A 13,582-nucleotide genomic window follows, 5' to 3' on the forward strand; every position below is an offset into this window, starting at 1 on the left:
GCCCAGTTCATCTCACCGTCGGACTTCGAACCTACATCCGCAGGTTTCGTGCCAGTTTTTGCGCTGAATTTACTTTTTGACTAACTTCCAGCCACGGAGTCATTTGATTTAACTCTATTTTGACGTCGTACAGTCGTCCGAAGTATCATAGAAGACGGCGGAGTCGGCGAGTCATGGCTGTAAGCAGTATGTGAAAGTCCTTGCTTCGGAACGGGTGACGGCAAGTCCGAAGACGCGTCTTCAGTAGGCTCACTGTGTTTGTTTGGAGCCGCACTGGTTGTTTGTACACAGCTTTCCGGTTCCTCGCGTTGTTTGGAAGCAGTTCCGAGATGGCGGGTGTCTATGTTATGCTCTACACCGAGTGCATCATCCTCTGTGTTTACGATTAGCAGTCGACTGACTTCAACCCCTTGTGTGTTGACCACCTTTGGCGAGTCGAGTAGCGGCATCGGAACAGATTGCTGTAAACACTCGACTGCACTCGTATTGACAGTTTCTGCGTCGGGACTTCCAATGTGAATTTGGCGGGTCGTAACTGAGCCGTCCGACATATGCGTGTCCTGTGTGGAGGCCCGTGACTCCGCGTCATCGGCTTCATTTTTTACGACCAGGTCACCGGAGCCACTACCGTCACTAGCACGGCGTCGTTTGTTACCGACAGATAATGCAACATTTCCATTTCCAATGCAACACCGGCCGCTATGGGGTGACTGGCCACCGTTTTCTGAGGTAAAGGTGGGAAGGTACCGTTACCGAGATCTTTGTCCTCTCACACAGATGCACGTGGTTGGGAGTCAATAACAGAAAGGATCTATCGTTGTTGCAGATTGTTTCGAAGTACGACAACGCGCCGTGGGCAATAGTCTCGTAAATGACCACTCGTGTTACAGATAAAACAAGTGCCTACTTGTTCATCGTACATGACATGAGCCTTATGGCCACAAACCATTATATAGGATGGGATATTGACTTTAACGGCCATGTCAACTGAGCGAACCCCACTATAACATTGGACTTTGTGACGGATCGACCACTTTTCGTTTCTAATCTGTCGAATGTCACCGTATTTGACGAGGACATCTCTGAGAAAACAATTCTCAACCTCAAGTCGTGAATTGAACACTCTCACTTGTTTATATTCGATGTCAGCGTTAGTAATTGAAACTGTTCCCATCGACTGATCACGATGTTGGAACTTTGCTTTCCCACCGGTATTCACCAAAATTTTCTCCAGTTGTATCTGATGTAAAAAATTCACAAAGAAACAATATTCCGCCATGTCATAATATGCTGTGTGGACCTGGTCAGACGTGATGCCAATAATATCTACTATCCAGTCATGGATTTCTACAGAACTCGGTTGCACATTCCTGGAAGCTTCCTCAAATGCAAAACACCAGGGTATTTTTACGGGGCACACTGGGAGCCATAACTGCACTATATGAGCGGTCGAGACCACCGTGAGTTAATTAATAAGCGTGTGTACGATGGTAATGAAGAAGCACTGAGAATATCACAGGTCACAATCCAAGAATTTCTATAAGCACGGCTTGTGGCGCTACGACTACGCAGAAGTACCGGCACGTCCGGTCGCTGTCGCGTCCCAAGCGTAACTGGTAGCTCGGCTAGCCCGCGCGGCGAAAAGTGTTACATATTTTATAGCAGTGTATGTGTAATATCAAAATAAACAGGGAACGTAAGTCTCCTACTAAAATTTTCATACCATGTGTAGTTTATAAGAAACATATTCGTTTTCATCAACATTTCCCTGTAATGTTACGAATATACTCACTAACCTGGAATAATTATTGGGTATAGATTTTAGACTTATTTTTTTGAAAAATTTCGTAATTTCCATATTCCCCCATATGTTGTAAATAAGTCCTTTAGCGTTAGAAAGTTTAATAATACGTAAGTGATCAATATTTTGTTGTACTTTTGGCATTGATACTTTTTTTCCGATATTATCGTGGTATCGTTGCAATTTTAGGTGTGAGTATTGATACCAAGTACAGTAGTGAATTTGACATTAGACCGTCTTTCGCCAGTGAATTATGCTGGATTTTGAAGCCCGATCTGTGTGCTGCCATTTCTTCAACTTCAGCACTCCGCATGCGTTCTGTACGTTCAGAAAGTCATTGCACCATCCATTGCTACAGAATTGTGGCGGTAGTGGTATAGAGACATGCTCAGTGCACAAGAGCGTGGTTTTGTAGACCCCAAGGTCGCTCGAAGTCTCCAGTATGCGTAGTGTTGTAGGCGGACGTTCAGCGGTCTCGGAACAGGATGGCAATCAAACGCTTTCGGTGAGTCGTAGAGTCGATGCCACGACTTGTCAGTGTGAAATGCAGTGATAAACGTGGATAGGCAGATGTGTCTAGTTGAGCTGCTCCTTAATTTACTTGTAAGTAAAGGTTTCGAACACATGTTCTTCAGATAATTTTGTATGTCCAGAATATAGTGACAAGCTATCTGTAGTATGAAACTGACGGTGGCGTTATTAAAAATCTTTTCTCCGTAGTAAGTGCACACATGAAAAATTATCAGGAAAATAATCGAAATCGGAAAATAATACGAAATATATCACGTTTAGAGGTGCCGTATTAGACAAACATTACTTCACAAAATTGTTAAGCTAACTAATACTGTAACTTAAGCTAAACCCTTAGACGTCATAGGTCGTCTTCACGTCACAGAGAGAGCTGATCAGTGACATTTACGTTGAACAGTTTCTATTGCTTTTTGATGGTATCCAATTGCCCCTACCACAAAACAGTAAAAGTTCGCAACGTAATCTTGTATGTGCATTTAAACTGGGAAGAGCTAATTGTCACAGCATGCACAAAATAACGCTCTCACCTATTTTACAAGTTTTTAAAGCATTTCCTCCTCAAATAAAACTATGTCTAGTCCAATTTTTAGTTCTGTGGAATCAATATGACTGTGATGTAAGTCAGCGCGACACAAATATCGATTACTCCAGAGTCTGTAGCTAGCCTTGAATGTTTGTATAAGATACGTGAGCAACGGGTTGTCGTTTAATCACGCCAGTCCTATATTTAGTTGTGGTGGGTCCGACCGTATAAGTGATGTGGTTTTCGTACGTTCAGTATCTAAGTCAGTAGTGTCCTTAACATCTCTCTTAGCGAATCAATTATCTTTCATCATTTCATAAATGCAATACAAGATATTATAAGCAAAGCAACTTACAAACTATCCAATTACTCAAAACCATTCTACATTGAAGAGGAGATTAGAGCTTTACTTGATATCTTCGGTGTAACTTCCATTCCAGCACATCCCAACAGTTTTCCATCTCTCCAACAACAGGCCAGTATTTACGTAACTTTGTCAACACTTCCTCACCCTTGTTCACCTGTCTTCTAGTCTGCTAACTTTTCTCTGTGATTTCCAGTCATATCTTGAGTAGATAGTTCCTCCTCCAAATGTCTTTCCTTCTGTACTGCTGTTAAACATTTCCGTTAAATGACATTATTCACATGCGACAAGAAGGTAATGAGGAAATTCCTTAAAACAATTTTTACATGCCTGGAACTTCTGAAATACCATTTATTCATTACTACATCCACAATTATTATTAGTATTAGTATTACGATTATGTAGTGATCCTTTAGTGTGCACATTGCAATGTAAACTCTCTAAGGATGATTGGTTAGACGTAAGAGATGGTCTGGAGGAATTAATTTGCCAGGTGCAATACATACAGAAATGAATAAAAAGGAATCACGACTGATAAAGGAGCACGCAACTCATATTGAGTTCAAATTCCCGTCAAGCGACCCTCATTTCAGATCTCAACCTATTTTTTCCTATCATCTTTTATCAACAGACCTCGTTCTTTACCTTTTAAGATCCATATGTCTTCGTGTTTTCAAACTAGGATGACGGAAATTAGTAGAATTTTTAGTGAGTTACACGTTAATGACTTAGTATAACCACAGTGTTTACGAGTCATGATTGCAGAACCAGTATTGTTAATAGGATTCTTCAATTTATGCATCAAGTCGATGTGTTACATACTTGCAACTTCCTGGCAGATTAAAACTGTCTGCCGGACCGAGTTCGGGTCTCGGTCCGGCACACAGTTTTAATCTGCCAGGAAGTTTCATGTCAGCGCACACTCCGCTGCAGAGTGAAAATCTCATTCTGGATACATACTTGCATGTTTGAAAAACATCGTTCCTCTTCCTCCTTTTATTTATTTATTTCTCCGATTACTGCAACGTCCATTACCTTCACTGCTGATATTACCGTTGTTTACACATTGACTTAATTAATTCAGTGCGTTCAGTTAGTTGATCTGCAAACTTTGGCAGCAGATGTAGAAAATCCGTCGCTGCTTTCCTTCGAACGACGGATACTAACCTACCCATTATAGCTGCTTATCGGAAGACGTCCCTGGCTGCGAGCAAATCTTTGACCAGGTGTAGAGCTTAACCACCTACGGATGCTGCCACCATTCACGATTTAGTGTATTATCGTTCTATTTCTGGACGCAGTAAAGGTGCAGGTAATATAAAACACTCCGACCAAACAGTCCTGAAGCGTCGCGTAAACCGGATTTGTGTATTTACTGCTCCGCAGTCGTTCTTGAAATGTCGAAATGCAACAAGTCTGTTACGTAAAATGCTCATCTGTGAAACTGGAATCTCAACATTTTAACACTCATGGTCCATTGGCGAGGAAAAATCTTGGCACTACAATTTTATTATGTTTGTTCCAGTCGGTGAACTATATCAGCTGCTTTTAAAAATTTAATTTTCATGATATGTATTCAGAAAATATCGATTCATATCCGTTTTAGAACTCTGCAGGCTGTTTCTCATTCCTCGTAAAATTCGTCCACATCTACATACAAGCTAGTTACAATTAAACGTTCCCGACATGAGAGCGCCCCAAGAATACCGAGTGATCGTAGAACAATGAAACTTTGTGGGAACATTTTGAACATCATGAAGAAGAGAAATAACGAATAAACCATTGAAAGGAACACATTATAATATCCACAAGAGACATGAAAGTTTGTTAATTGTGTACCATGGTTACGCTCCAAGTTACAAACGTTGCTCAACGTGACGATCGTATGCATCCCGACAGCCAGGAACCGCACCAGAGATGGCTTCACTGCTGCCCGAAACAACTTAGGTGTGCGGACCATGGAATGTTCAGACGTAATGATAAAGTTCGTGCACTGCTTGAAGATCACATATTGCATCCAGCATTTTCAGACAGAGCGACAGTGACTTCTTCAACAAATTGTGGCTCAGTTTCCAGATCGCCTGTTAATTCGAATTTCCGAATCATGTTCTTCAACCCTGATGCGGAAAGGCATCTCCGTATTTCTTTAATATGTCGATCCTATGTTTTGATAATACGGAGTCCTGCTCACGTTTTCCGTACCCATGTTGACTCACTGCAACTCTAATGTACACTGGTGCTTGTGTTTCAACTTTACGTCGCCGTACCGTTACCAGCGCCTAATATCAAATAATACCAACAATGCAGATCCTGCGCAAACTGTCTGAATATCATTTCTGTAAAGATGAGTATCCATATGGCAAATAGTTTTCCGTCAACAGTGGCTGAAATAGAGAAAGTTTAATTATATCTACACTATCAGAAACGCCCTTTTACAGCATTTCATCTTTTATGAATGGAGTCAAAACGGACGCTTACCTATATGTAACAGCAGGCTGTGTTACACACCGCTTCCCGGCAGAGATCTTTGAAAATTTTCTCACAGTATCTTCACCACATTTGTTTCTGTTGTTTCACCTACATGCTTGGAACTCGTGTCGCTGGGCACCTGCTCTTCTACCTCGCATGTAATACGTATAACAACGTGCAGTATATTCTATTCAACTTACCAACACATTATTCCCTGCTACAAGGAAAGGTCGTTGTGACTGACGGTAGCATCGTGTTGGTATGGAAGGTGTTGATACTACATGTACAAACGAAAGAGGCTCGCAGAGGGAAATGGAAAAAGTGCATAATCTTAATACGACAAGTTACGACTGAGTATATGACTACGTTATAACCGAATCCTCGAGGATCTGAATGGCAGATATGCACCTGAGAGCAAGTATATAACAATAAATGTCCCACACAGCCACCATGAAGAAATGCTTCAGCACGTCTCCTCATAGATGCCCATACACACTCAAAAATCCTTGGTGTGTTAGGAATGTATTCACAATCATGCACTATGCGTTCCCAGAGTTTATCGACACTATCAACAGTGCTGGAGTACTCTGAAGGTTTTAAATACCTACACGTACAAAATTCCTGTGGCTACAATTCAGGGGACTGGTAGATTGTGGTATACGCAAACCACTACCGATATACACACTGTCAAAATGCTATTTGCCAGTACTTAGCTATCTTAAAGTAGTAGGGTAATGTATGTTCTGGGCCATTTTCTTAATTTAGGTTGCATACATTCAGGGGAGAACTTGATAGAATTATGACCCCATCCCCTTAACCTGTTATCACGATAATAGGTTTAGGACCTCATGGGGTCCTGGGAATAATTCATCCTTCTGAGAAACCCCCACACCTCCCCCTCCCCCTCCTCACCCATGCCTCTGGGAAATACTCAAACCTCCCTTTTCCCCTCGCCAATGCAAGATCACTTTTGATGTCAAATTAACTGAATAATTAATTATATTGATCAATTAAGTATCCCCTCCCTCCCCTGGGAAATCCTACAGCCCTACCCTACCCATACAAGAAAAAATTGGGGCAGAAGATCACTCAGTCTGTGCAGACCTGTGCAACTACATGTGGAAATTACGTAATTACATTCCTGTAGATTGGAGCTGCTGTCTTGTTGGAGAATTTTTTGCATGTGTGCTCACCCTGAACAGCAGAGATCGACTGAGCTAGTGCACAATGCCACCACCAGAGCACATACCATCCATTGCGCCCTCCCTCTGCACCTCTCCTAGAAAAAAAACTGGTGGGAAAAATCGCTGAGCTGCTGGACAGGAAGAATCCCACAACAGGAAATTCAACTGCATAACATAGGATATACTCTTCATTTATAAAAATCAATTTCAAGGGGGTGGGAACTCTCTTTTATTTTGCAGAAGAAGCTCATCATTCTATGCTGTTTTGGAAGATGCAGATCTGGTATAATACATCGAAAAGAAGTAATAAAATAGATCGCTTTCCTTCTGTTGTGTAAGCAGTATCGTTGTGGAACACTCGCTAGGCATTATTACATAGTCATAGATCGCGCTGTAGAGGTCTGGCGAAAAAAAAAAACTCCCAATCACATTTCTGACTGCTTGGTCAGTTGCACTCCACTGTACACGCTACTGGTCAGTAACTGCTGAGGCCATGAGACCACGCTACTCCTCGTCAAACAAACCACCAGGTGTCATCAGTACCTCCAGTGGCAACATTTGCCAGATATTGAAACTGAAACTTCTCAAATATCCACATAAAAATTAGAGAATACTCACAACACACGTGATCGTGAAGGCTGCCGCACAAACATTGAGTATTAGTTCGCTATTCACCTACCCAGAGAGCGACACGGTTAGGCTCCGCTTGGGGCAACCACATCTCTATCACTGTAATTACAATTAAATATTGCGATCGTATTAACAATCTGGTGACATTCGACACTGAGCGAAGTATCGGAAATACCTCTGCGGCAGTGTGGTTCCTTTCGTCCTTTTTACCTGCACCTACCTGTGAACTCGTTGCAGCAGATCGTTGGTATGAAAGCCGAGCAGAAGTAGCACCAGGCTGCATGCAACGTAACTACTCTAAGAATCGGGAAAAGGTCTTAATTTTGAATGAAAGGTGAAAATACTGGCAAAACTTGGGTATATTCCGAAGTCGTGAATTACACATTCACTGCCAAGCCCATGCTAATCCTAACACACTCATGCACAAACCCTTTCCCTCACGTAAGCAAGTTTATGGTCACTATCTTAAATGAGAATGCTCACCTCACTAATAACTACGTACTCGACGGAACCCGTTTCATACCATCTGTCACTGTGCACACATGCGTCAGTCTCCCAATACGCAGGCTCTAGACAGGAGCGATATAAATCACTATACCTCACCTCCTTCTGACGATTGTGGCTATGGAAGTATCAATATCTGTACCATTCTTATGGTTGGATATAATTTTCCACTTAAAATCTTTCATCCTCCTTACGGCTATCGATGCACTGAAACAACAATTTTCCTCGTCAAATCTACACCTCACTTAATTCTGGTTATAGTCATTTTCTTTGAACATGTCAGAACACCGACATTTAACACAAACACAGTTACGATTATCGTTTACCTGTGTATAGCATCCGAAAAGAATATGTTAAGTCGACACTCGATTCTCCTCAGTTCTAGGAAATTATTTCACATTTAAATCTTCCAGCCAATCACATTCGAGAAAAGACTGCAGGTATTTCCAATAAGCGCTTCCAGTAGGAGCTGCATCCCTCCAAGACTCTCTCAGACAACTGTTGTAAAGCACAGTCCTCTGGCACTATGCGATAATCAACAGTGCTCTTGCGAACGAAAGGAATGGAAAGACTTCACCAGTATCGGTAGGTGTACTGTAATAAAGATCGCAATCGATAGTGCAACAAAGAATATGTGAGGATCTGCTTAGGTGAGCCGATGAGAGGACTTTCCTTGTACAAGCAAGCTGTGTGCACTATGGGACTCAACTGCTGAGGTCATTAGTCCCCTAGAACTTAGAACTAGTTAAACCTAACTAACCTAAGGACATCACACACATCCATGCCCGAGGCAGGATTCGAACCTGCGACCGTAGCGGTCTCGCGGTTCCAGACTGAAGCGCCAGAACCGCGCGGCCACTTCGGCCGGCACTTTCCTTGTATCCATTTTGTTACAGTGATATTGACCGCCCTGTTTGTGCACTATAGCAGATCCAGTTGAACCCTTGCATTGTTATATTGTACATCTGTTTGCGAAATGAATCTATCACCCCCTTACAGTCGAGTATACTGCTCACTGTATGGAAATGACAATTACTCGCAATAGATCTATCTTTCCATTATGACTATACGTAAGTAATTTTTTCGCATGAATACTAGTCTAAGCACTTCCCACAAACGTCGGGAGATGTGTTGTAAGATAAGCCACTGTAACTTTATGTTCAAAAATGGTTCAAATGGCTCTGAGCACTATGGGACTTAACATCTATGGTCATCAGTCCCGTAGAACTCAGAACTACTTAAACCTAACTAACCTAAAGACAGCACACAACACCCAGTCATCACGAGGCAGAGAAAATCCCCGACCCCGCCGGGAATCGAACCCGGGAACCCGGACGTGGAAAGCGAGAACGCTGCCGCTCGACCACGAGCTGCGGACCTTTATGTTCAAACAGCATAACATTTTTACTATTGTTTATAGATAATGTAGCGTCTGAATAAATTATGATACGTCCAAAATCGCAACAGCTGGTGCCCTTTCGCACTGCCCAGTAGAAACGCCCTCCTTTCCACCCCCCCACCCCCAACACCGCCACCACATCGTCGTCTTATCCTATTTTTTATTTTCTCGGTTTCGCCCCTTCCACGAAACCTTTTGGTTTTTATTTTAATTTTTTATACTTTTAAATCCAGATAACACAGTGGCGTCTTATACACTCCTGGAAATTGAAATAAGAACACCGTGAATTCATTGTCCCAGGAAGGGGAAACTTTATTGACACATTCCTGGGGTCAGATACATCACATGATCACACTGACAGATCCACAGGCACATAGACACAGGCAACAGAGCATGCACAATGTCGGCACTAGTACAGTGTATATCCACCTTTCGCAGCAATGCAGGCTGCTTTTCTCCCATGGAGACGATCGTAGAGATGCTGGATGTAGTCCTGTGGAACGGCTTGCCATGCCATTTCCACCTGGCGCCTCAGTTGGACCAGCGTTCGTGCTGGACGTGCAGACCGCGTGAGACGACGCTTCATCCAGTCCCAAACATGCTCAATGGGGGACAGATCCGGAGATCTTTCTGGCCAGGGTAGTTGACTTACACCTTCTAGAGCACGTTGGGTGGCACGGGATACATGCGGACGTGCATTGTCCTGTTGGAACAGCAAGTTCCCTTGCCGGTCTAGGAATGGTAGAACGATGGGTTCGATGACGGTTTGGATGTACCGTGCACTATTCAGTGTCCCCTCGACGATCACCAGTGGTGTACGGCCAGTGTAGGAGATCGCTCCCCACACCATGATGCCGGGTGTTGGCCCTGTGTGCCTCGGTCGTATGCAGTCCTGATTGTGGCGCTCACCTGCACGGCGCCAAACATGCATACGACCATCATTGGCACCAAGGCAGAAGCGACTCTCATCGCTGAAGACGACACGTCTCCATTCGTCCCTCCATTCACGCCTGTCGCGACACCACTGGAGGCGGGCTGCACGATGTTGGGGCGTGAGCGGAAGACGGCCTAACGGTGTGCGGGACCGTAGCCCAGCTTCATGGAGACGGTTACGAATGGTCCTCGCCGATACCCCAGGAGCAACAGTGTCCCTAATTTGCTGGGAAGTGGCGGTGCGGTCCCCTACGGCACTGCGTAGGATCCTACGGCCTTGGCGTGCATCCGTGCGTCGCTGTGGTCCGGTCCCAGGTCGACGGGCACGTGCGCCTTCCGCCGACCACTGGCGACAACATCGATGTACTGTGGAGACCTCACGCTCCACGTGTTGAGCAATTCGGCGGTACGTCCACCCGGCCTCCCGCATGCCCACTATACGCACTCGCTCAAAGTCCGTCAACTGCACATACGGTTCACGTCCACGCTGTCGCGGCATGCTACCAGTGTTAAAGACTGCGATGGAGCTCCGTATGCCACGGCAAACTGGCTGACACTGACGGCGGCGGTGCACAAATGCTGCGCAGCTAGCGCCATTCGACGGCCAACACCGCGGTTCCTGGTGTGTCCGCTGTGCCGTGCGTGTGATCATTGCTTGTACAGCCCTCTCGCAGTGTCCGGAGCAAGTATGGTGGGTCTGACACACCGGTGTCAATGTGTTCTTTTTTCCATTTCCAGGAGTGTATATTCGAACCACCAAGTTGGAGTTCTGTTTGTGCATTTGAGCCTTATGGTATGTTTAAACGCATAAGTATCGTAGACCTAGGAAACAGGTCATACAAATTCCTCTACTGAGACACCAATGCGAGGGCAAGTACTGGAATACGTCCATTCCAGTTTATTTTTCAACAGCCAAGGATACTGGTAGAGAAAGTTTTGTGTACCTTAATGTTATCGCAAAACTGTTCTGTATCAAGTCTTAACACATTTTAATTTCCTGTTTCTAAGAACCATGTCTGTTTAACTCTTTGGAGGTGGAACACCCCGAGAAAAATTTAATGCAGCTGGAAAAAATATGTTTGTTACGGAAGTAAGAGCCTGTTAGAGCGTTATACAAAGATTTTGTTTGTTACAAATGCGAGAAACGGTGACTTAATGATACATATTAAACATGTCTCTTTACAGCTCCTACAACATGTGTGTCGCAGCTGAATTTTCAAAAGGAATACCGTGTTATATAGAAACTTTCTATACTCTTAAACGCAAAGTATGTTTCAATCCAGGCATACAATAGAGTTGTCTCTTCAGTGCACCAATGGATAACCACTACGAATCCTCGTCATTCAGTGATTCAGCTTCAAGTGAGTGCAAGATTTCTGTGAATAAAGTGAAGCTGTTGGAGGCTAGGAAGAACAGCAGCAGCGCCGTAATTCTAATAATGAATCTGATAGTGGGTGTGTTGTGCAAAGTATGGTCGTAGAAGCTAAGTTTCATCCTTTAGTTACCGCCATTTCTAAGCTATTAAAGTGGCATAATGACTGCACCACTCTGCTTTATTCAACAACACATATATTACTACAATTAGCCTTGAGGACTAAGGATTCGCTGGGAAAAGACATGTTTGAGTGGGTGAAATCATGAAATGTGCTTAATGTGCTCTCGGATATTTATATGAAAGTGATTGAGAGTCGTCACACTTGAACACTCTTGATTACTACATGTCCCCTACTCAACTTATACCATTACTATGTGTTATAACGCACAGATTCCATTTGCTACCAGACGCGTTTAAAAGGGGTGAACTCATTTCAATGTATGAGCCCTGCTTGAAGCACTATGACTCGAATGCTTGATGCCAGATTGGTGGACCACCATCAGTTAGATGTATTATGTTGGATTTTTAGCTGAAATCATCAATAATGAATCATAATGTTTGCTCCATAGCCAAGTAAGATGCTGCTTCGTTTTTTAATAACCTATTGCTTTACTACATAGTTTCTATGATGATGAGCGTAGACAGCTCTTATTTAATGATATTGTATGCACAGAAGACACTGTTAAAATAGAGCTATTCTCAACAAGCATTGCATCGCCGAGTTTCTTGAAGGATGTGAAATGCACGAACGACACCGCCTTCACCCCGTCTTATGCCACTCACAAGGCTCTAAACAAAAGGCGCTAAATCTCCATTCCCACACGACAGCACAAACGCACGTCAAACCAGGGGAAAAGTTAAGAAACCTGCGTCTCTGAAAAATACGCCAATTACTGCCTTTTTCAAGTTTTAGCAGGGGGGGAGGGGGGGGGAAGAGATGATTTTTTCTGAAGTCATGTCTCTTCCCACGGCAACAAGCAAACAGATGCAATCTCAAAGACCTTTATCTAAATCATCTGTGCCTTGGATCTTGTTAGTCCTAGCTATGAGGTGTAATAGAGATACTGTCTCTAGCCGTATCTCAGATGCCGGTGTTTTCTTATACAACAGATGCGGCCAAGGGAGGTAGTTAACTGTCCTACTTGCACTATCGTGGACTGGGCTGTTTTGGGGGGAGAGACCAAACAGCGAGGTCATCGGTCTCATCGGATTAGGGGAGGATGGGGAAGGAAGTCGGCCGTGCCCTTTCAAAGGAACCATCCCAGCATTTGCCTGGAGCGATTTAGGAAAATCACGGAAAACCTAAATCAGGATGGCCGGACGCGGGATTGAACCGTCGTCCTCCCGAATTTGCACTATCGGCGAACACAAAAACTTATGAATTTTTATTTCACGTGGCTCTGCACACAATGCCCAGTTCACAAATCCACTGTGTAGATGCATTCCTTTAGACTGTCGTCGCAGCCCAGGTTACTGTAGTGCCACAGTGTTATGCTGGAGCCCTGTCTCGAGGAGGGGCTGCCCTGTCTGTCTTGTATGGCTGTGGGCCTGTTCAGCAAGATTTACTAAGGGATGGGCTCAACCGCCAATTGCTTTCAAATCCCAACAAGCCGTTTCTACGCGCTAAGAATCATGAAAATACCTCATGCTTTTAGCGCCTTACCAGGCTCCATCAATGTCTGCTCAGGCTGTTAACTTTCTAGAGTCTCGCTCAAGGTGTGTCATGTTGTAATAAAATCTTTAATAAATTTCCATATGCGAAAAATAGGTGAGAGAGTAACTTGTCCTCTCTCAAGCTCCCAGAAATCGTCAGTGACCCATGATATCTTGACACAGTGCAATGTTGCAAACTCATACACCCGTCGAAAG

The sequence above is a fragment of the Schistocerca americana genome, chromosome X (genome assembly GCF_021461395.2).
Source record: "Schistocerca americana isolate TAMUIC-IGC-003095 chromosome X, iqSchAmer2.1, whole genome shotgun sequence".
Taxonomy (NCBI): Eukaryota; Metazoa; Arthropoda; class Insecta; order Orthoptera; family Acrididae; genus Schistocerca; species Schistocerca americana.